Below are 21,496 nucleotides of genomic sequence, written 5' to 3'. Positions count from 1 at the left end.
GGATGGGAGGCGGATACGGAAGGCGAGGCGGAGTGCATGACGCTCAAGGATCTGGAGGGACTGATAGAATTTGGGGGGGGGCAGATATCCAGGCAGGACTGGCATAACAGAGGATGGGACGGATTAAGGATTTGTAGGTGTGGAGGATGGTAGAGGGGTGCAACCCCCATGTCCGGCCAGAGAGGAGTTTGAGGAGGCGGAGGCGGTTGTGGGCTTTGGATTGGATGGATCGGAGATGAGGGGTCCAGGTGAGGTGACGGTCAATGGTGAGGCCAAGGTAGGTGAGGGTGGGGGTGAGACGGACATGACGTGCGCAGACAGTAAGGGAGAAATCCAGGAGCCGGAAGGAACGAGTGGTACGACCTACGATGATTGCCTGGGTCTTGGAAGGATTGAGTTTCAGGAGCCATTGGTTACACCATGCAGCAAAAAGGTCAAGGTGATTCTGGAGAAGGCGTTGGGACCGTTGGAGGGTAGGAGCGAGGGCGAGGAATGCGGTGTCATCAGCATATTGCAAGAGGTGCACTGGAGGGGGGGGTTGGGGCATATCTGCTGTGTACAGGAGGTAGAGGAGAGGGGAGAGGACAGAGCCCTGGGGCACACCGGCAGAGGGGTAGAAGGTGCGGGAATTGGCATGATGGATGGTAACGTAGGAGGGGCGGCGGGAGAGGAAGGAGGCCACCAGACGGATGTAGTTGATAGGAAGGGCGTAGGTTTGGAGTTTAAACAGGAGACCGGGATGCCAGACACGGTCGTAGGCCTTTTCAAGGTCAAGTGAGACAAAAATGGCGGAGCGACGGGAGTTAAGCTGGAGGGAGAGGAGATGAGTGAGGCGGAGGAGTTGGTCATCAGCAGAGAAGGAAGGTCGAAAGCCACATTGGGTGTTTGGGAGGAGGTGGTTTTGGTGGAGGTGGAGATGGATGCGCCGGGAAAGGATGGATTCCAAGAGCTTGCTGAACACCGACGTGAGACAGATAGGACGATAGGAAGAGGCATCAGATGGAGGCTTATTAGGTTTGGAGAACATCAGGATACGGGAGGTTTTCCACAGGTCGGGATAGAAGCCAGTGGCAAGGATGACATTGTAGAGGGCGGCAAGGAGGGAAAGGAAGGAGGGAGGGCAGTGTTTTAGGTGGCGGTAGGTAACGCAGTCGTGGCCGGGAGCAGTGTTGCGTTTAGTGCGGAGTGTGAGGCTGATGTCCTGTGTAGTGATGGGAGTGTTAAGTGCAGATGGTGGGGTGTGGCCCAAGTACTGGAAGCTAGGAGCAAGGGGAGGAACAGAGGTAGTCGTACGGTCCATGACATCAGGGATGAGGGAATAATCAAAGTGGGGATCATCTGGGATGGAAAAAACATCAGAGAGGTGGGAGGCAAAGTGGTTGGCCTTACTGAGGTTGTCAGGAAAGGGACGGTCATTAAGGAGGAGAGGGTACTGGGAGGTGGGGCGGTTCCCAGTAAGGCGGTGGAAAGCAGACCAATACTTGAAAAGCAGCAGTTTCTGGTGCCTACTTTAATAGCACCATTCGCACTATTCATTTGCGAGAGCATTTCTTAAATACCGAACCCATTCATAATTTTTTATATCCTTGACCGCTTTTTTCGAAAGATCTACGTTAGAAGGGGCTGTTACAAAATTCTTTTGCCTCCTGTGAGGATCGAACTCACGACCTCTGGTTTACTAGACCAGCGCTCTGCCACTGAGCTAAGGAGGCGCCGCCTAGTGCACATTTCGGGTACTTCAATCTTATGGACCAGTCAATCGGAGCCCTTCAGCTGGAAACGCACCGCATTAGCGACCATTATTTGTATTTAGTTAGCACAGCTGCTGCTTTCCTACACATCTCACACGATATCGATGTACGCCTAAAATTCCAAAACAACACTTTTATTTCATTTCAGAGCTACTTTCAGCTTCAAAAACCATTCCTCTGATATTCATACGAAGCTAGGCATCGTCGTAACCCGTTACGTTCATTACGCAAGGCTCACGAGAGGGGCGCAGGTTGCATCCGCGTAGACAGAAAATTTTGCGCCGCCCAGCGTGGGGCTCGAAACCACGACCCTGAGACTAAGAGTCTCATGCACTACCGACTGAGCTAGCCGGGCTCCACACAACGCGTCACGAGCCATACAGTATTTATGCGACCTGCGACCATCTATGGAAGATCCTTTTGACTGCAGCTTATTTCCTGCTGCCACAAATGAGCTACAATTCCTATTCAATGAAATAAATTTTCCGAAAGGCATCAAATCTACTTGAAATGATACGTGGCTATCAGCACCATTATTCAACACACATGCTCGACTAAGCGCAGACGCCTGTGGCGTAGCTCTTGGGTCCTGAGTCAGACGCAGTGGTTCCAAAAATCTCTCCTGATCGGCACTGTGCCGAAAATTTCGCTACACAACCCCTTTGTCTTGCTTGAGCTTCAGGTAGACGCCGGTTTGCAGCCAGGAAGCGGACAGCAGCAACTTTCAACTAGATTTGTAGTACTCAAACAACTCAGTAAAACAGCATGCATCTTTTGCAGAACTGGAAAAACTCGACCGTGACAGGATTCGAACCTGCAATCTTCGGATCCGAAGTCCGACGCCTTATCCATTTTTTTTTTTTTTTTTTGGGCCTCCCATCTCCCCTTCTAGCCCTTCCATTCGCTCTCCTTCATGCGCCTTCTTCGGCGAGCTTCTTTGCTAAAATCAAATTAAATGCACCTTCTCACGTAAGGGAATCCATGCCAAACGTGGTGAGAAAAGTAAATTTCTGCATCCAAATGAACTTATTCTGTGATGTTGGATGGTTTTTCATAATGAGGGAACTTGATCTGTTGAAAAATGGGGATAAAGAAAGAAAAATTAAGTGGTAAACTGAAAAACGTAGACTTCTTAAGGACACACACAATACATGACACTGATCTCAGATTATAATCACAGTATATCATTCAACACATCATCCAATACCTTCCTTTTGAAAGAGTATGTGGAGCATATTTCCAAAATGCTTGGTGTGGTTCCGTTGGGCGCGTAGCTTGTAATATTCCTCCGTGATGTAGCAGTTGTAGTCCTCAATGGTGTCCGTGGTCGTTTTGTGGATGACAAAGTGAACAAAATTGCCGTATAGCCACAGTATGGTATTATTTTTCTGACGCGGAAAATACATCACGTCCGGGGCCGAGAGTTCGGTGGTGGTGATGAATCTACCATCATTGCGCCTGAGGAATGCGACCTGCTGCTTAATGTGGTTCCATATGGTATTGTATCCTTGACAAGTAAACCTGTGAACTGTCGTATCCACATATCCACAACGGCGACACAAGGGAGTATCATGAAGTCCTATAGCATGGAGCCTCTCATTGTTGGCGATGATATCGTTAACCACTTGATACCATGTCGACCGTACTGACATGCTTAAGACTTTATTATGAATATTCTTCCAAACAGTATTCCAATCTTTGGATGGATATTTTTTCTCGATTCGATTCCTGACTGAACAGCGCCATGTAATAGAAGTAGCAGATGACGTGGCGCTACGGCTGGGTGTCAGATGTATACTCTCTTTGTAACTGATCTCGGTGAAGTAAAGTCTGACATGGTGCAGCTTAAAATGAATCGGAGCCACATTGACAGGAGCATCTAAACTTTGAGGTTCAGTCAGATGAAATAGTTGCGTCGTAATACTGTCGGGGTACTTACGGAGATGTTCTCGAGTACGCTTGATAAATAAAGTCACTGTCTTGTGACGAATATCTGTGAGTCCGAGGCCACCGGCGACCGGAGGTAAGGTCACTGTACGAGCTGCCACTTTAAAAATACAGCCTCTCCATAACAGCTGACAAACTGCCCTCGTAATATTTTTGGCGATGCCCAAGGGAATAGGTAGACATTGCCCCAGGTAAATCGCTTTTGACAGGATCACACAGTTAATCAGTTGTACCCTTTGCATTAAATTGAGGTCCCTATTTCGATGCTCTGTTAAGGAGCCTCTGATGTTGGTAAGCATGTTCTTCCAGTTAACGGAAGCCATCTTGAGCGGGCAGCTAGAAAATGTGACACCGAGAGACTTATGTTGGTTCGTGGAAGTGATCCAATCTAAGTCTGCGTTCGCATAACCATTGAGGCTGAGCATAGAGCTTTTCGTGTTATTCACAGCAGCACCAGTAGCACCACAATAAACGTGTAAGGCGGTCTTAAGAGTTTGAACATCGTCGTCACTCCGAACTATGACCCCTAAATCATCTGCATACACATTGGTTACTTTCTTTACCGACATAATCGTGATCCCTTCCAAGAGAACGTTTAAATGGCGGACAAGAGGTTCCAGAGCTATGACATAGAGCAGCATGGAGAGTGGGCTTCCTTGCGGGAATCCACGACAAATATTTATGGCTCTCGTGCATTGACCGTTGACAAGTACTTTTGCCGTCATCCCAGTAATCATACTTTGCAAAGACTTCAAGCACCGTCCCCCAAAACCCAGGGCCGACATTGTTTTAAAAAGATAACGATGATCAATCCGGTCAAAAGCATTTGCAAAATCAATAAAGCATAGAGCACCTTGAAGTTGAGCTGCCGAAAAAATGGAAATCACATCACGATATTCACTGACCGTTTTGATGATACTTCTATGCGGAAGGGCCGTTTGGTCCTGCGCAATGACACGTTGTAGGACTGGAGTCAGTCGCAATTTCAGTGCACGGGCAACAATTTTATAGTCTCCATTTAATAAACATATAGGTCGCAGACGACGGACATCCTTCATTCCTCGCCCCTTGGGTACCATCACAAAGACACCCTCTTTAAACTCAGAGGGTATGGAGATACCGTTGATGACTTCATTGATGATGGCGGTGAGCACATCGCCTAGAACATTCCAAAACCTGTAGTAAAATTCGACTGGTAAACCATCCGGCCCAGGCGTCTTGTTTACCGGAGAAGTTTTGACGATATCCAAAACATCATCACTAGTAAATATGTCCAATAGCGCCCTATTCTCGTCCTCAGTAACTATCGAGTCTGTGCCGTGAAGTAACGTCGCCACAGACTGTTCATTGACGTCAGGGGCAGTATATAAACACGTAAAAAAGCGATGGATTTCGTTAATGATGTCACGTTGTTCATGGAGCACATCGTTATTCACATCGCGCAGGGTGTTGATAAAACTATTCCTTCTATTCTTTGCATGCCGGAGGAGATGATACAAAGAGGCAGTTTCATCTTCGAGAGTGGAATGTGATCTTGACTTTACCTTCAAACCATCAAGTTGTCGTCGTTTCAGTTGGGTTAAAATCGCCTTAATTTTCTTTATTTGCATGAAATGGTCAGCAGACAAAACGGGACGATCATACAGTTCTCGCAAACAGGTATAATAAAATTCAATAGTGTCTTTCCGAAGTTGAGCCCTTGCCTTGCCATAGTCGATCAAAGTCATCCTCAGCTTCCTTTTAGCGTAGTTGGTCCACCACGGAAACGCACCGCATTAGCGACCATTATTTGTATTTAGTTAGCACAGCTGCTGCTTTCCTACACATCTCACACGATATCGATGTACGCCTAAAATTCCAAAACAACACTTTTATTTCATTTCAGAGCTACTTTCAGCTTCAAAAACCATTCCTCTGATATTCATACGAAGCTAGGCATCGTCGTAACCCGTTACGTTCATTACGCAAGGCTCACGAGAGGGGCGCAGGTTGCATCCGCGTAGACACAAAATTTTGCGCCGCCCAGCGTGGGGCTCGAACCCACGACCCTGAGATTAAGAGTCTCATGCTCTACCGACTGAGCTAGCCGGGCTCCACACAACGCGTCACGAGCCATACAGTATTTATGCGACCTGCGACCATCTATGGAAGATCCTTTTGACTACAGCTTATTTCCTGCTGCCACAAATGAGCTACAATTCCTATTCAATGAAATAAATTTTACGAAAGGCATCAAATCCACTTGAAATGATACGTGGCTATCAGCACCATTATTCAACACACATGCTCGACTGTGCGCAGACGCCTGTGGCGCAGCTCTTGGGTCCTGAGTCAGACGCAGTAGTTCCAAAAATCTCTCCTGATCGGCACTGTGCCGAAAATTTCGCTACACAACCCCTTTGTCTTGCTTGAGCTTCAGGTAGACGCCGGTTTGCAGCCAGGAAGCGGACAGCAGCAACTTTCAACTAGATTTGTAGTACTCAAACAACTCAGTAAAACAGCATGCATCTTTTGCAGAACTGGAAAAACTCGACCGTGACAGGATTCGAACCTGCAATCTTCGGATCCGAAGTCCGACGCCTTATCCATTAGGCCACACGGTCACTGGCGCAATATGCTTCCCCACACACACCTTATTGTCGCCATTTGTACGCTTGCCGGAATGAATTTCCCATCTTTGACGCAATTCTCCATCTCCAATTTCAGTACTAAAAAGGCGACGCTACTTCTTGCTGTGTCCCATCGCAAGTTACATTCAAGCCCTTGTGACGCTGATCAAACAAGAGGTTGCAAATCAGCTTCAATCGCTTACTGCCATCTCAGTCGCTTGCAGAAGGTACCTCACCCTATGTCATACAATGGCGAGTTGCCGCTATTACCAAAGCGGCGGCGGCGCCGACGACGACGACGACAACCGCGAGGGTCTCTACCTGGGGTAGAAAATACATCACAAGAACTAAGTATTCCACGTCGGCATTCTCCGGAGACTGCCAAAAGCAGCAGTTTCTGGTGCCTACTTTAATAGCACCATTCGCACTATTCATTTGCGAGAGCATTTCTTAAATACCGAACCCATTCATAATTTTTTATATCCTTGACCGCTTTTTTCGAAAGATCTACGTTAGAAGGGGCTGTTACAAAATTCTTTTGCCTCCTATGAGGATCGAACTCACGACCTCTGGTTTACTAGACCAGCGCTCTGCCACTTTTTTTTTTTTTTTTTTTTTTTTTTTTTTTTGAAAGCCAGGTATCCTAGCCACTTTTTTTTTTTTTTTTTTTTTTTTTTACAGTACTGAAATTAAAATCCTAAAACATGACTATATAATGTAGACTGCTGACTGAAATAAAGATTGAAACACGAAAACTTCAGTCCTGGTGTAGAGAAGAAACATATATAAAGGCGGCAAATCCAGAAACAGTAAAAAAGAAAATGGCTCACACAGGTGACCTTAGCCAACACCCTCTCTTTCAAATGTCAGGCTAAGCATATTGGCAAAATCATCTCGGAGGCCTGGCAATCGCAAGCGCTGCCAGTAAGCAGTAAGCATGTACTGCCGAAACGCTAGGTGTCCATCCTCTTCATGACAACTGTTGACAAAATGTACGAAATGGCCAATCAACCACATGACGGTATGGAGCTTCGTCCGCGGAAAAAAGGAAGAATCGGGCCGGACGATGATGTCAATAGTATAAGCGGCTTCAGCAGACCTAGTGACAAAAGCAAGTTGTTTCCTGAGCCAACGCCAATTAGCAAGGTGCCCACAGCAGGTGAATCGATGTTCAAGGGTATCCAGGAGACCACACCGAGTACAGGTGTCCGTGTCAGAAAGACCAATACGGTGCAGTCGTACATTGGTGGGAACCAAATTATTTATTACCCTATACCACGTGGACGCCACGGCCATAGAGTGGATCGGCAGACTAACGTTCTTCCAGACGTTCCTCCAGGACACAGATGGAGACGCCAGTTCTATTGGATTGGGACCGGCCAGCCCCTCCCAGCGGGCAATCAAGCCCTTGGTCGTTGGCACCGGTCGCCGCAAGAAGACGTCACCGAGGTAACTCACCGCAATGTAAAATTCCCGAATGTGTTTCAACTTAAAATTTAGGCGTCCGACATCGACAGGTGGAGCAAGGCTCGCCGGACGCACAACAGTAAAAAGCCTGGATGTAATTGAAGTCACTTCTTGCGTAACAATTAGAGTCGTTCGGCGGACGTACAAAGCAGACGCCTTGCGAGTAATGTCAGAGAGGCCCAAGCCTCCGAAGAGACGCGGTTTCGTCATTACCTCGTAACGTAACTTGAATAGATGGCCCTTCCATATAAACCTGCTAGACAATTGGCGCAACCTTTTCGCCACCATCATGGGAAGTGGGAACAGCTGAGCAACATAATAAGCTTTACATAGAACGTAGGTGTCTAAAATTCTGACTTTTTGCAAAATGGTAGCAGAGCGCTGCTCATGGACCATCAGAGCCCCCTGTATCTTCTCGGTGACAGATTTCCAATTGAGAGCCGCCATTTTTAGAGGACACCGATCAATGATAATCCCCAAGGACGTATGGCGATCGACAAAAGTGGCCCAAGGGACGTCAGCATCGCGAAATCCTCGAATATCAAGGAACTTACATTTACCCTGATTGAGACGCGCTCCAGAGACACGACAGTATGCATCAACCGCCCCTTTCAACAACGGGATATCATCACGTTGACGGAGGAGAACAACGACATCATCCGCATATGCCTTAACAGAGAGCTTCCCACCAGAGAGGGACATACCCTGAAGCTTGAGAGCAATAGTCCGAAGCAGCGGTTCCAGGGACAATACGAATAAAGACATAGAGAGCGGACTACCCTGAGGCACTCCGCGGCGGATAGCAATGGGCGGCGTCAGCTGCCCATTGACTGACACCCGAGCTGTTATTCCCCTATACAAATTGCCAAGAACACCACGTGATGAAGCGTTAAAACCTATTGCACCTAAAACACGATCTAAAAACACATGACTGACGTGATCAAAAGCCTTATAAAAATCAAGGAAGGCAAAGGCACAATGTACGTTTGTAACCGCCGCAACCGAGACAACATCCCGATATTCGGCTACTGGTGTCAGAATAGATCTATCATGAAAACAACATTGATGTGCACCAATCACACCCCGAAGCAGAGAAGACAACCGGCTATTGAGCGCTCTAGCAGCTGTCTTATAGTCAAAATTCAGCAATGTGAGCGGACGAAGATTGGCAGCAGATAAACGACCAGAGGACTTCGGGATTAAAACAATTTTCCCTACTTTAAAATCGGCAGGCACATCCATCCCCCTGACAATCTCATTTAAAATCTGCGTAAAAATGCCACCCAAAAGAGGCCAAAAACGGAGATAAAATTCTTTAGGCAGGCCGTCTGGACCCGGCGATTTACTGGACGGAGAGCGAGCAATAAAATCGAAAACATCATCTACCTGGAACTCCCGGAGAAATTCGCCGTTCGCGTCAGGCGCGATCGTCGCAGTTAGATCCCCAAAGACATCATCCGAAAGAGACTCACCAGAATCATCGGCAGAATATAGACTAGTGTAATACTGATGAAGAGCACGAACCATTTCCTCCTGTGCACTAAGCTGTCGCCCATCATCCACCGTAAGAGAAGAGATGAAGGAGCGACGACGACGAGTCTGATGCCGTAGCAGGTGGTACAAGGATGTCAGTTCACCTTCAACAAGAGAGTGAGGTTTCGACTTAACTCGCAGACCATCCATCTGTCGTCGTTTAAGGCTCAAGAGCTTGGCTTTAATACGACGAACATCATGGATCCGCAGTGGAGAGGTACCCGCCGCGTCATATAGTTCACGCAGGACAGAGTAGTAATATTCATACGTGTTCTTAAAATCACGCGTCCTAGCAGCACAGTAGAAAATCAAAGTCTGACGAATCTTGGGCTTGGCAAACGCAGTCCACCAAACCAGCAAGGAGGGGTATCGCGGGACAGAGCGAAGACATCGCTCCCACACGCCACTTATAACATCATCCATAGCACTGTCGGCAAGGTGGGAAACATTTAACATCCACTGGGAACGATAAAGTTTTGCAGGTTGGCGACTAAGATTTACAGTTGCAGTAAAAGCACAATGGTCAGAAAAACTAGTAGGAATAACATCGACAGAAAGAATTTTATCACATAAAAAATCAGATAAATAGAATCTGTCGAGTCTACTGCATGAGGACGCGGTAAAAAACGTATATTTCACCAGGGTTGGATATTTGTGTTCCCAAACATCACGCAGATGCATCGTACGAACTAAGTCATGTAAATCACGGCAATAATTAAAATTGGGGGACTGGTCTGCAGGGCGTAAAACACAATTAAAATCGCCTCCGAGCAGGAGACTCCGAGGACTCTGGCGCAAAAGATAAATAAGCTCTTCTTTATAAAAGCGCGATCGAGCCACAGTGTGACCCGAACCAGAGGGGGCATACAAAACAACGAGGCGGAGATCAAAAAGACGACAACCAATCCCACGGCCAGAGTCAAGGAATTCAATGTCAGTAATAGGAATGCCCTCTCGAAAGAAAAGAGCAGTTCCTGTTGAATATTCCGGCGCGACATTAAAAACAGTTTGAAATCCAGGTAGAGAGAGATCAGAAAACAACACTTCCTGCAAAAACACTACGTCCGCACAGGCGTCGTAAATAAACTGCCGCAAAGAGGCAATGCGAACGTCGGACTCAATACGGTTAACATTTAAGGTAAGAAAGGAGTATGCTTGAACCATAGAGAGAAAAGCGAGAAAACAAATCACCTACACCGACGCACCAGCGTCACAGTCCATAGCAGGGGTGACAGAGGCATCCGAGGGAGGGGGACTGCTACCCCGTTCCGCGGATCCCTTACGTTTCGGTTTTTTACGAACAGCATTAACGTTCGGCTGAACGCGTAACTTGCGTCGGCTGACGGGCAAGGAAACTTCAGCCGCCGGTGACGTAGGAGGGTCAAGTTCTGTATCCGACACCACCCGCGCCGGTCCACATGCGGGATCCGGGGTCGCGGGGGAAACATCCGACAAAACGGAATGGTCAACACCTGCACTAGCTTCCGGCAAACATGGACTGCACGGAGGCGAAACGTGAGCAGGAAGGTCCGAGGCCGCAGAGTTGGAAGGAAGCGGAGCAGCTCCGCTGGCAGAGGTATGGGGCAGCGAAGCAGGAAGTTGTCGCGGCTCCACTTGTTGTGACATCGAAGTCGGTTCGGAAGACGGCGCCAACAGGCCCGACCGACGACCCGACTCGAGAGAAGCTGCGTCGGAGGCCGGAGGGGCGCCAGCAGCCGCCACCGGAACCGCTACCTCAGGAGGGCAGGGAGCAGCTACAGTACACAGTGGCTCGGAGGATGCAGGTCGCTCGGACTGGGGCATCTCAGGGAGATCCTCATCCGTACTATTTCCATCGTGTGGGCGACGCCTCTTATTATTCAAAAGTGGCACACCCACCTGAGGGACAGACGGAACAACATCAGATTTAGCACGCAAAGGAGGAAATTCTGTATCAGGGGTGCGCAAAACCTGTGGAGGGGCGCTACTACCACTGGACTGTGCTACACCAAGAGCAGAACCACCTGCAACGAGGTCAGCGACCGTTAACTTGCGACGCTGTTCGAGAGAATTTTTTAAAACAAAAACTCTCCGCGGACAGTCGGTACGCACGTGACCACTTTCATTGCACAAAAAACAGGTGCCAACCTGACCACTATATGTTACATGGACACGATATCCACCGATCTGCAGGTGAGATGGAATATTCTGCTTAACGTGCATTTCGACTGAACGAATACCACTGTAACATTGCAGGCGATGTTGGCTTGACCAGCGTTCAAGGCGAATGCTCTTTACATCACCATACTTCTGTAGACCCTCCTTAAGATAGACATTATCCACCTCCGGTGGAAGGTTGTAAACACGAACATTGGTATACGTGATGGAAGCATTGGAAAGCAGCACGGTACTTACAGAATCATCCCGATGCCGAAAGAGAACTTGATGACCATATTTAGAAAGAATTTTATCAACCTGAAGTGGGTCCATAAACTTAACAAAGAATACATACAGTTCGGTATCAAAATAAGCAGTGTGCACCTGATCCGAATGAACACCAAAGGTATCTACCAACCAATCATGAATCTCAAGAGAACTAGGTTGCACATGGCGGGTTGACTTGTCAAAAGCAAAACTAACTGTAGCCTGACGAGGAATAACCTGGGACGACATTTTCAAAATATGCGGTCGGAACCGCTACACAAAAACACTGAAATAAGGACAGAAAGTAACACAAGGTACGAAACAACGACGGAGAAACACTCACAGAAGTTGCAACACAACACGTAAACAAAAACGATAGTCCACTATACGTAACGCTACGGCGGAGCGGAAGACTAGGCACGTCCACACTGCACGGCGTCTAAAGCGGAACTCGCCACTGAGCTAAGGAGGCGCCGCCTAGTGCACATTTCGGGTACTTCAATCTTATGGACCAGTCAATCGGAGCCCTTCAGCTGGAAACGCACCGCATTAGCGACCATTATTTGTATTTAGTTAGCACAGCTGCTGCTTTCCTACACATCTCACACGATATCGATGTACGCCTAAAATTCCAAAACAACACTTTTATTTCATTTCAGAGCTACTTTCAGCTTCAAAAACCATTCCTCTGATATTCATACGAAGCTAGGCATCGTCGTAACCCGTTACGTTCATTACGCAAGGCTCACGAGAGGGGCGCAGGTTGCATCCGCGTAGACACAAAATTTTGCGCCGCCCAGCGTGGGGCTTTAACCCACGACCCTGAGATTAAGAGTCTCATGCTCTACCGACTGAGCTAGCCGGGCTCCACACAACGGGTCACGAGCCATACAGTATTTATGCGACCTGCGACCATCTATGGAAGATCCTTTTGACTACAGCTTATTTCCTGCTGCCACAAATGAGCTACAATTCCTATTCAATGAAATAAATTTTCCGAAAGGCATCAAATCTACTTGAAATGATACGTGGCTATCAGCACCATTATTCAACACACATGCTCGACTGTGCGCAGACGCCTGTGGCGTAGCTCTTGGGTCCAGAGTCAGACGCAGTAGTTCCAAAAATCTCTCCTGATCGGCCCTGTGCCGAAAATTTCGCTACACAACCCCTTTCTCTTGCTTGAGCTTCAGGTAGACGCCGGTTTGCAGCCAGGAAGCGGACAGCAGCAACTTTCAACTAGATTTGTAGTACTCAAACAACTCAGTAAAACAGCATGCATCTTTTGCAGAACTGGAAAAACTCTACCGTGACAGGATTCGAACCTGCAATCTTCGGATCCGAAGTCCGACGCCTTATCCATTTTTTTATTTTTTTATTTTTTTTGTTTTTATTACTTCTCTTTTTTTGGGCCTCCCATCTCCCCTTCTAGCCCTTCCATTCGCTCTCCTTCATGCGCCTTCTTCGGCGAGCTTCTTTGCTAAAATCAAATTAAATGCACCTTCTCACGTAAGGGAATCCATGCCAAACGTGGTGAGAAAAGTAAATTTCTGCATCCAAATGAACTTATTCTGTGATGTTGGATGGTTTTTCATAATGAGGGAACTTGATCTGTTGAAAAATGGGGATAAAGAAAGAAAAATTAAGTGGTAAACTGAAAAACGTAGACTTCTTAAGGACACACACAATACATGACACTGATCTCAGATTATAATCACAGTATATCATTCAACACATCATCCAATACCTTCCTTTTGAAAGAGTATGTGGAGCATATTTCCAAAATGCTTGGTGTGGTTCCGTTGGGCGCGTAGCTTGTAATATTCCTCCGTGATGTAGCAGTTGTAGTCCTCAATGGTGTCCGTGGTCGTTTTGTGGATGACAAAGTGAACAAAATTGCCGTATAGCCACAGTATGGTATTATTTTTCTGACGCGGAAAATACATCACGTCCGGGGCCGAGAGTTCGGTGGTGGTGATGAATCTACCATCATTGCGCCTGAGGAATGCGACCTGCTGCTTAATGTGGTTCCATATGGTATTGTATCCTTGACAAGTAAACCTGTGAACTGTCGTATCCACATATCCACAACGGCGACACAAGGGAGTATCATGAAGTCCTATAGCATGGAGCCTCTCATTGTTGGCGATGATATCGTTAACCACTTGATACCATGTCGACCGTACTGACATGCTTAAGACTTTATTATGAATATTCTTCCAAACAGTATTCCAATCTTTGGATGGATATTTTTTCTCGATTCGATTCCTGACTGAACAGCGCCATGTAATAGAAGTAGCAGATGACGTGGCGCTACGGCTGGGTGTCAGATGTATACTCTCTTTGTAACTGATCTCGGTGAAGTAAAGTCTGACATGGTGCAGCTTAAAATGAATCGGAGCCACATTGACAGGAGCATCTAAACTTTGAGGTTCAGTCAGATGAAATAGTTGCGTCGTAATACTGTCGGGGTACTTACGGAGATGTTCTCGAGTACGCTTGATAAATAAAGTCACTGTCTTGTGACGAATATCTGTGAGTCCGAGGCCACCGGCGACCGGAGGTAAGGTCACTGTACGAGCTGCCACTTTAAAAATACAGCCTCTCCATAACAGCTGACAAACTGCCCTCGTAATATTTTTGGCGATGCCCAAGGGAATAGGTAGACATTGCCCCAGGTAAATCGCTTTTGACAGGATCACACAGTTAATCAGTTGTACCCTTTGCATTAAATTGAGGTCCCTATTTCGATGCTCTGTTAAGGAGCCTCTGATGTTGGTAAGCATGTTCTTCCAGTTAACGGAAGCCATCTTGAGCGGGCAGCTAGAAAATGTGACACCGAGAGACTTATGTTGGTTCGTGGAAGTGATCCAATCTAAGTCTGCGTTCGCATAACCATTGAGGCTGAGCATAGAGCTTTTCGTGTTATTCACAGCAGCACCAGTAGCACCACAATAAACGTGTAAGGCGGTCTTAAGAGTTTGAACATCGTCGTCACTCCGAACTATGACCCCTAAATCATCTGCATACACATTGGTTACTTTCTTTACCGACATAATCGTGATCCCTTCCAAGAGAACGTTTAAATGGCGGACAAGAGGTTCCAGAGCTATGACATAGAGCAGCATGGAGAGTGGGCTTCCTTGCGGGAATCCACGACAAATATTTATGGCTCTCGTGCATTGACCGTTGACAAGTACTTTTGCCGTCATCCCAGTAATCATACTTTGCAAAGACTTCAAGCACCGTCCCCCAAAACCCAGGGCCGACATTGTTTTAAAAAGATAACGATGATCAATCCGGTCAAAAGCATTTGCAAAATCAATAAAGCATAGAGCACCTTGAAGTTGAGCTGCCGAAAAAATGGAAATCACATCACGATATTCACTGACCGTTTTGATGATACTTCTATGCGGAAGGGCCGTTTGGTCCTGCGCAATGACACGTTGTAGGACTGGAGTCAGTCGCAATTTCAGTGCACGGGCAACAATTTTATAGTCTCCATTTAATAAACATATAGGTCGCAGACGACGGACATCCTTCATTCCTCGCCCCTTGGGTACCATCACAAAGACACCCTCTTTAAACTCAGAGGGTATGGAGATACCGTTGATGACTTCATTGATGATGGCGGTGAGCACATCGCCTAGAACATTCCAAAACCTGTAGTAAAATTCGACTGGTAAACCATCCGGCCCAGGCGTCTTGTTTACCGGAGAAGTTTTGACGATATCCAAAACATCATCACTAGTAAATATGTCCAATAGCGCCCTATTCTCGTCCTCAGTAACTATCGAGTCTGTGCCGTGAAGTAACGTCGCCACAGACTGTTCATTGACGTCAGGGGCAGTATATAAACACGTAAAAAAGCGATGGATTTCGTTAATGATGTCACGTTGTTCATGGAGCACATCGTTATTCACATCGCGCAGGGTGTTGATAAAACTATTCCTTCTATTCTTTGCATGCCGGAGGAGATGATACAAAGAGGCAGTTTCATCTTCGAGAGTGGAATGTGATCTTGACTTTACCTTCAAACCATCAAGTTGTCGTCGTTTCAGTTGGGTTAAAATCGCCTTAATTTTCTTTATTTGCATGAAATGGTCAGCAGACAAAACGGGACGATCATACAGTTCTCGCAAACAGGTATAATAAAATTCAATAGTGTCTTTCCGAAGTTGAGCCCTTGCCTTGCCATAGTCGATCAAAGTCATCCTCAGCTTCCTTTTAGCGTAGTTGGTCCACCACGGAAACGCACCGCATTAGCGACCATTATTTGTATTTAGTTAGCACAGCTGCTGCTTTCCTACACATCTCACACGATATCGATGTACGCCTAAAATTCCAAAACAACACTTTTATTTCATTTCAGAGCTACTTTCAGCTTCAAAAACCATTCCTCTGATATTCATACGAAGCTAGGCATCGTCGTAACCCGTTACGTTCATTACGCAAGGCTCACGAGAGGGGCGCAGGTTGCATCCGCGTAGACACAAAATTTTGCGCCGCCCAGCGTGGGGCTCGAACCCACGACCCTGAGATTAAGAGTCTCATGCTCTACCGACTGAGCTAGCCGGGCTCCACACAACGCGTCACGAGCCATACAGTATTTATGCGACCTGCGACCATCTATGGAAGATCCTTTTGACTACAGCTTATTTCCTGCTGCCACAAATGAGCTACAATTCCTATTCAATGAAATAAATTTTACGAAAGGCATCAAATCCACTTGAAATGATACGTGGCTATCAGCACCATTATTCAACACACATGCTCGACTGTGCGCAGACGCCTGTGGCGCAGCTCTTGGGTCCTGAGTCAGACGCAGTAGTTCCAAAAATCTCTCCTGATCGGCACTGTGCCGAAAATTTCGCTACACAACCCCTTTGTCTTGCTTGAGCTTCAGGTAGACGCCGGTTTGCAGCCAGGAAGCGGACAGCAGCAACTTTCAACTAGATTTGTAGTACTCAAACAACTCAGTAAAACAGCATGCATCTTTTGCAGAACTGGAAAAACTCGACCGTGACAGGATTCGAACCTGCAATCTTCGGATCCGAAGTCCGACGCCTTATCCATTAGGCCACACGGTCACTGGCGCAATATGCTTCCCCACACACACCTTATTGTCGCCATTTGTACGCTTGCCGGAATGAATTTCCCATCTTTGACGCAATTCTCCATCTCCAATTTCAGTACTAAAAAGGCGACGCTACTTCTTGCTGTGTCCCATCGCAAGTTACATTCAAGCCCTTGTGACGCTGATCAAACAAGAGGTTGCAAATCAGCTTCAATCGCTTACTGCCATCTCAGTCGCTTGCAGAAGGTACCTCACCCTATGTCATACAATGGCGAGTTGCCGCTATTACCAAAGCGGCGGCGGCGCCGACGACGACGACGACAACCGCGAGGGTCTCTACCTGGGGTAGAAAATACATCACAAGAACTAAGTATTCCACGTCGGCATTCTCCGGAGACTGCCAAAAGCAGCAGTTTCTGGTGCCTACTTTAATAGCACCATTCGCACTATTCATTTGCGAGAGCATTTCTTAAATACCGAACCCATTCATAATTTTTTATATCCTTGACCGCTTTTTTCGAAAGATCTACGTTAGAAGGGGCTGTTACAAAATTCTTTTGCCTCCTGTGAGGATCGAACTCACGACCTCTGGTTTACTAGACCAGCGCTCTGCCACTTTTTTTTTTTTTTGTTTTTTTTTATTTTTTTTTTTTTGTTTTTTTTGTTTTTTTTTTTTGTTTTTTTGATATTTTTGGGCCTCCTTCCCTCCCCTTCAGCCCGACCTGACGCTCACCAAAATCGCCTTCCGCGGCGTCGGCTTCTTCTGCCTTGAAGTTTAGTTGTGGATTTTCTCCGTTTTATCGTAGATAATGGCTCCTTGCCAATTAAAATCAATGAACTCCATCCGAGAGAAATAAAATGGTGCCGTGAAGGCGAAGACATCGGAGTGCAAGTGAAAAGTAATGTTCTCCAGTAAAGAATAGTATGACCAAGTGTCTTGTTGGATCAATGAACCTCTATTGTTCCATAAGATTAAGATTCTTGCTTATGAAATTAAAGCGGCTCTCCGCCGGGTGAAAAAAAAAAAAAAAAAAAAAAAAAAAAAAAAAAAAAAAAGTGCATTCAAAAGTAACAATAAATCAAAGAAAGATAATTGATGAATGTGGTAGTACTGGACTCGGAGTGTCCACGGTGGGAATGTCGCGTGGTGACTGCGTCAAGGTTTGTCTTCTCGTGAAGTAGATATCTCATTTTCCGTGTCGGATCGTGACACTTTCACTCCTGGAGTTCCTCCAAGGTTGTTACCCCAAAGTGTCGTCTCATAACTTTGATGCAGTCACTCGCGAAATGCGGCCGTGCCGTCGTGGGCCTGTTCGTAAACGTGCAATCCGAGGGGTGTTCACATACCCAACACCATAATTTGTAACATATTTCCATACGTGTCTGCATAATCCCTGTGTCGCATGATCAGTGCGTGTTGATATTCCAAGTACGCGAGGTAGTCATCAAGTGATGCACGGCGATTGTTGATGATAAAGGCAATGGTGTGGCCTAACATCCATATGGCCGCGTTGTGTTTCCTGCGTGGATATCGTATTTTTTGCGGACGGAGCAATTCCATTGGATCCACGTGTTGTGGTACAGTACGGTCGATGATTGCTAAGTTCCTCCGCATATGAGCGACGATCGGCCCTGCGGTACTACAGGTTAACCGGTGGGCCATAGTGTCCACATAGCCGCATAAGTCGCAGTTCGGCGTGGGGCTGAGGTGGATCTTGTGCAATTTTTCATTGGTAGGCACCTTGTCGTTGATAACTAAGTACCATGCGGATGCGACCCTTGAAGGCAATACGTGACTATGGACAGTTCTCCAGACTGTATTCCACTGGATTTGCGGGTATTTTTGTGTTATTCTGTTGGTTCTGCCGTCGGTTGTAAGGAAGCTATATATCTTGGTGTTGGTATACGGTGGATGGATGCCCTCTGCGTAACGTATGTAACTAAATTCACTGTAATATAGTCGGATGTGGCGAAAGGTCATCGGTATCGTGGCCTCATTGATAGGTGGACTTAGACTGCATGGCCTCCAGCTTGAGAGGATGGTCCTCGTGAAACTCGATGTGGCTTGCTTAACAATTTTCTGCATGCGGTTAATTAATAATGTCCGGCATTTGTGTTTGGTACTAATGAGACCAAGTCCCCCTCTCGACGATGGTAGGGTTAATGTGTCAAAGCTGACTTTAAATATATGTCTCCGTAGCACGTACCAACAGAATGCTTTTTGTATACTGGCTGCGAGGTGATCGGAAACCGGTAAAATTTGAGCTAAATAATACATACGGCTCGCTATAGATATGCGAACTGTATGAACTTTCTGCAAGAGATCCAGTTCCCTATCAGAATAAATACAGGTTGTTGCTCGAACCTTGTGCAACATATCTGTCCAGTTTTTGGTGGCCATAACATCAGGGACCGCACACCAATAAACGCCAAGAGATTTGTGTTGGTCTTTCGTTGCACACCAATCGATATGGGTGACATCACCGATTCCGCACCCGACGTGTAGCAACGTCGTCTTCCTTTTGTTGAGCTTCGCGCCGGTGACCGCATTGAAGGTGTTGACAATGTGTCCTATCTCCAGAAGATTAGCCTCTGAAGTTACACCTAAGCAGACGTCATCAGCGTAAGCAATACATGCCATCTTCTGCATGCCAATGGGGATTCCTCTGGACCTCTGAATTATGGTCATAAGCAGAGGCTCGACAGCGATGGCATACAACGCCATCGATAACGGGCAGCCTTGTCGGATTGATCGTCTGATCGTTATTGCGTCCGTTAAGTGACCATTGACAATTACACGAGACGTGGCGTTGGAAATTAATTGATGTAGCAGAGTGACGAAACGGCAGCCAAAACCCATCTTCAGCAGTGCCTTAGTCAGGTATTCGTGACTGATGCGGTCATACGCTTTTTCAAAATCGAGAAAAAGCAACGCCCCAGGCTCTTGAGTGTGCGCTAATGTGCATATCACTTCCCTGAGATCGCAGGCAGCTGATATTATGCTTCGGCCAGATACCGCTCCATATTGATGGTTTCCAAGGAGTTTGTTCAGTACCGGTTGCATGCGCTGCTTCACTGCCCTCGTTATGATTTTAAAATCCGAGTTGAGTAGCGTAATCGGTCTGAGACCTTGGATCTTCCGACTGTTGCCTGGTTTCGGCAAAAGTACAATAAAGCCTTCCCTCAATTCGTTTGGAACAGAATCAAGTCTCCACATCTCATTAGCTATTTGGAGAAACGTTGGAGCCAGGATGTCCCAATAGTGCTGATAAAATTCTGCGCCGAGACCGTCGGGGCCAGGGGATTTCCGTTTTGCAGCGCTGAAGACCGCCTGTTTTAAGTCTTCTGCACTGAAAGCCGCCTCTATAGTTTCAATGTCCTCGTGTGATAAGACAGAAGGGATGTCCCTGAGGACTTCGTCGCAGAGAGCGTCGTCAACGTCTTGTCTGTTATACAGGTCACTGAAGTGGCGGTATATATGCAATGCGATGTCCCGTTGTTTAGTAAAGACAGTTCCCTCTCCATCTTCCACTTCTTCAATTAGCTTGGCTTTCTCTCGCCGCAGAGTGCGTAAGGTATGGTATAGGGAAGCCGTCTCATCTGCCGCGATGTCCTTGGGCTGTGACCTACGTATGGTGACCTCCATTTGCTGGCGATAGAGAGTCATAATCTTAGCTTTATATTTCTTGATGCGGCAGTAGGTGTCAACGGCTGTGATGTCAGCGCCATGGTATAATTCCCGAAGACCAGAAAAATAAAATTCTATTGTCTGCCTATGCCAGTACGACTTCTGATACGCATAGCGTTTAATCGTTGTCCGAAGCTTAGGTTTTGCACTATGGAGCCACCATTCGGTGATAGACCTATACCTGGTTTGCGTGCGCTGTAGTTGCCCCCACACCTGTGTAATCTCTTCGTCCAGCTCTCTGTCTTGCAACAGGCCAACATTCAGTTTCCAATAACCCCTTCCACGAGTTACTTGTGGGCGTTGGAGGTTTACATAGCATTGGTGTACGCTATGGTCTGAAAAGCTGACGGGGGCGATATCACTGTTGGCTACCCTACGACCAAGAGCGGGGGAGACATAAATCCGGTCGATCCTGCTGGCAGAGTGACTGGTAATGTGCGTGTATGCTACACGATCGCCGTGTATAAGTTCCCAGCTGTCTAGTAGTTTCAGTCCTTGCACAAGACAGTCGAGCTCCGTGCACTTATTAAAGTTGGGCGTTTGATCCTTTGGTGAAAGAACGCAGTTAAAATCTCCGCCTAAAATACAGTTCTCAGCATGTCCACCAATTAAAAAGGGGATATCGTTTTTATAAAAGGAGGACCGTTCCTGTCGGCGGTTGCTGCCGGATGGTGCATATAAGTTGACAATCTTAATACCGTTAACTATACATGCGATGCCTCTGCCATTAATGAGCCGTACTACATTTGAGTGGGGGATGCCATCTCGTAATAAAATTGCGGTCCCAGTATGGTCTTCTTTGCTAATATTTACGATAGTGGTAAAACCAGCTACTGTCGGTTCCACGCAAACTTCCTGTAGTAACCCAATGTCCACGTTCGTTCGGCGGATGAAGTCGGTAAACGCTCGAAGTTTGACATCGGTCTGGATTCTGTTCATGTTAATGGTCGTCAGATTATACGTAAAGATTTCAGTCATTGAGGCAGAAATTGCGCAGCTGGGAAAGACCATCACCTCTATG

The 21,496-nt window shown here is 46.8% G+C and overlaps 7 non-coding genes across 7 annotated transcripts; all 7 read right to left on the bottom strand.

The window, feature by feature from the left end:
• Positions 1-1,640: 1,640 nt before the first annotated feature.
• On the bottom strand, positions 1,641-1,712 carry Trnat-agu. Its single transcript has one exon. It is a non-coding gene; the product is annotated as a tRNA-Thr (tRNA).
• Positions 1,713-2,033: 321 nt separating this feature from the next.
• Trnak-cuu lies at positions 2,034-2,106 on the bottom strand. Its single transcript has one exon. It is a non-coding gene; the product is annotated as a tRNA-Lys (tRNA).
• Positions 2,107-5,717: 3,611 nt separating this feature from the next.
• Positions 5,718-5,790, bottom strand: Trnak-cuu. The gene has a single exon. It is a non-coding gene; the product is annotated as a tRNA-Lys (tRNA).
• A 438-nt stretch (positions 5,791-6,228) lies between these two features.
• Positions 6,229-6,301, bottom strand: Trnar-ucg. Its single transcript has one exon. It is a non-coding gene; the product is annotated as a tRNA-Arg (tRNA).
• A 6,202-nt stretch (positions 6,302-12,503) lies between these two features.
• Positions 12,504-12,576, bottom strand: Trnak-cuu. Its single transcript has one exon. It is a non-coding gene; the product is annotated as a tRNA-Lys (tRNA).
• A 3,640-nt stretch (positions 12,577-16,216) lies between these two features.
• On the bottom strand, positions 16,217-16,289 carry Trnak-cuu. Its single transcript has one exon. It is a non-coding gene; the product is annotated as a tRNA-Lys (tRNA).
• A 438-nt stretch (positions 16,290-16,727) lies between these two features.
• On the bottom strand, positions 16,728-16,800 carry Trnar-ucg. Its single transcript has one exon. It is a non-coding gene; the product is annotated as a tRNA-Arg (tRNA).
• Positions 16,801-21,496: the final 4,696 nt, after the last annotated feature.

Source organism: Schistocerca piceifrons, chromosome 7 (assembly GCF_021461385.2).
Source record: "Schistocerca piceifrons isolate TAMUIC-IGC-003096 chromosome 7, iqSchPice1.1, whole genome shotgun sequence".
NCBI classification, from domain to species: Eukaryota; Metazoa; Arthropoda; class Insecta; order Orthoptera; family Acrididae; genus Schistocerca; species Schistocerca piceifrons.
This window is presented reverse-complemented; position numbering and strand designations above follow the sequence as displayed.